This window comes from Morone saxatilis, unplaced genomic scaffold (assembly GCF_004916995.1).
Source record: "Morone saxatilis isolate NCDOM2014 unplaced genomic scaffold, NCSU_SB_2.0 Contig15, whole genome shotgun sequence".
NCBI lineage: Eukaryota > Metazoa > Chordata > Actinopteri > Moronidae > Morone > Morone saxatilis.
Window position 1 is genome coordinate 2,336,202 of NW_023339707.1, and position 3,282 is coordinate 2,339,483.

A 3,282-nucleotide genomic window follows, 5' to 3' on the forward strand; every position below is an offset into this window, starting at 1 on the left:
ACTGGGAAGTCGGAAATTTCAACTGGAACATCCCCAGAAATCGTATTTCCATCTTAGAAAACTCAAAATCCAAGATAGCTGCTGTAATGCCATATCTCATTTTAGCTCCAAATATAATATATAATATAAAAAATATTGATAAAAATCATCATAATTTCCTCCGTTCATATGGTTTTAGGAAAATAAGTGCATCATTTTTGGCAAAAGCATTGTTCATGAAACACGTAGAGCCCAGTTTATTGACAGAACAGTCGTAAACACTAATATGATATCTAGGGATGAGCAAGTACACCGTTATCTGTATCTGTAACTAAATTCTTTGTATTCGCATCAATACTTAGAATGGGCGGGGTTAAAACAGACATGGGCGGGGCTAACCAAAAGTCAATCATTTAACCTGAAATTCAGAGTAATGTTCTGGATCACAAGAGTAAGAGAACTTTCTTTTTAAATAAAACTTGCTATATTTTTACGAGTACTGTTGTAAGTGACAATAAAATATCTTTGAATTTAGTTTCTAGAATTGATTTGCTCGTTTCAGTTTGTTTGTTTTAAAAATGTTTAGTTTAGGTTTCAGTATTTTTTAAATTATAATATGGGGCTATAATAACCTCAACCCTAATGATCACACTGTCCTCTTGGATAGACTGAAAATTCTAATGTGTTGACAATGTAACCTGTTGAAGCATCACTCTAAAACCATTGCAGTATTGCATGCAGTATTGTCATTTTCAGATCTTGACTGAGATATTGAATGTCTGTAACTGTGGTCATTACAACCAAACACAATGCAGATTAATCAGCTCCTATTTCGCCCTATATGGGCCTGTGTACAATCTGGTTTATGTTCTCTGTAATCTATAAATGCAACATGGGTGCATTTACCCTCACTGTATAGGTTGTTGTTTGGGTGGTGAAACATCAGATAGGCTGCAAAGATTGCAGCCTATCTGATGTTTCTGGACAGATAAAACAAACCCTGTGGGATAATCCAGTGAGGATCCAGGGGACTAGTGACAACTGTGGGAAACAACATCTTCCATTTGGTGCCTGTGCCTGAATAAACAGTGGCGGGACATAGACGCTGTAAAACAGACAAATATTCATTATGCTACGCTTAAATGAGCTGCAGCAGCCACAGACATCCAACAGTTACAGTCCATCACTGTGCTCACTGCCTATTTCACCAAATGTCTGTCAAGAGAGGAGCTTTATGTCAGACAGCTACATAGCCTTTGAGTTCCGAAGAAGAAGAAGAATTACTTTATCAATCAAGTAAATTTTTTCACTCGAGCTTCTATAGTAACAACTAACCACAAAATCTCTCTGAACAGTTTACACACCCTAATCCAAGTGCTCCAAAATAAGTAAAATAAGTATTTGCATGCCAGGATTAAGATGACCCCTTTCCTCTCTGTGCATCCAGTGAAGAGATATCAGAATTACACTGCTCGGATGGGAAATCCACATTGATTTAGTTTCCTGTACAGAAAATGTTTAGCTTAGCCTAGCAAAAAAACTGGAAGCAGCAGGACATTTCTTGCATAGCTGAAATGTGCCTTCTAGTAAAACACCCACAAACTCAAATCTGGCTACCCCGCTGTAAAGTCAGCTCTTACATACATGATACAGGACAGCTTTGCCTGCAGTCGTTGTGCTAAGATAAGCTAAGCATGTTTCAGGCGTAACTGTTTCTGTTTCTTGAGCACAAAGATTAGACTAATATCAATTGTCTCAATTGAATGGATACAGCAAACAATGCTTTATGAAAAGTCCATACTGTCTACATACTTTTTAGTCAATGCAGCCAAACACTACTTTTGTGCTAAATGTGTGCACATATTAAAACTATAAAAAATATGTTTACCATGAACCAAAATGTCCCTGGTTCACATCTGGCTGGGAAATGTAAACCTGCTCTATGTCATTTCCCTTTCTCTATTTTATATTATCTAAAATATATACAGTATATATATAAAAAAATAATTAATTAATTTACTTATATTTTTAAGCAAATAACAAAAAACAAATAATATATCAGATGAGGGGATTAAGGATTTCTTAATCAGAATTATATACCTGGTAGAACAGAGAAACAACATTATGGCCATAATGTGATAAAATACAATTTACATAGGCTATCATTAAAAAAACAAATTATTGAATAAGAAATGTCTTCAAATAAGATTTTTTTGGTTGCTATAGGCAATTTCCTACGTGGGTGGGGTCCAGTTGGGGGAATTTATCATTTCTACTTCAGAATTATAGTCCTGGCTACAGCCATGCGCGCACGCGTGCACACACACGCACACACACACATATATATATATATATTTAGTCCACACAGTCATAGTTTTGATCATTTATTCCAAGAAAAGTTGTCAAACATATTTACAGCAAAAAAAACATGATGCTTTCTCAAACATCTTATGGCTCCTGTCAGCGTCATTATTTTACACAACATCTGAAACTTACATTTCTGTACAGACTGGAAATATGCACTCAAAGATAAAAAATCTAAATATTACACACAATTGTTTTGAGAGCAGTGTGGCTCTGTACGGTTTTTACAGTGAGGCAGTGAAATATTTTGCATAGTGTAAAGTGTTTTCAAGTGGAATCATTACTAGTCTGAAGAGAGCTAAATGAAATTGCTTGAACAAACATACAGTGACAGCAGGGCAAGTGGAAAAATTTTTTTTAGTATTATTGATTTAGTTGTAAAGAGCCTCAGTTAGCTTATACACTATGAACCACAGCAAAGCCACATACAGTCATTTAACCATGTTAGGTTGAACGCCTAAAGAAACATGTATACTGAGCAGTGCTGAACAGGCCAGAGATTCAACATCTCAAAGGGTAAAGAACACATTTTCTATCTGCTACACTAGAAAAATGAAAGTCTCATCCCAAAATAGAACACCTTCATGTGTTAGCATTCAACAACTACAGCGAGAGTACTTTAATCGGAACCGCCCCTGCCATCTATATTGTATTGAAACATCAACAGTCACTCATCTACATTTGTACTTGAGGCAGTTCCCCATATTTGATAGATGGGGGCGTGGGCAGGGAAATTCTTGCCGAATTTTGGGTTAGTATACACACAATGGTTAAATGATCTTATTGGGAGTAAGTCGCTTGGATTAAAAGCATCAGCTAAATAAATGTGATGGAATGTAATGTACCATGGTTGTACTATCTGTCACACCCACTGAAACACACCGATGGAGCTGTAGTTGTTGAATGCAATCAATATAATTGACCCTTCTTAAGTCCCGC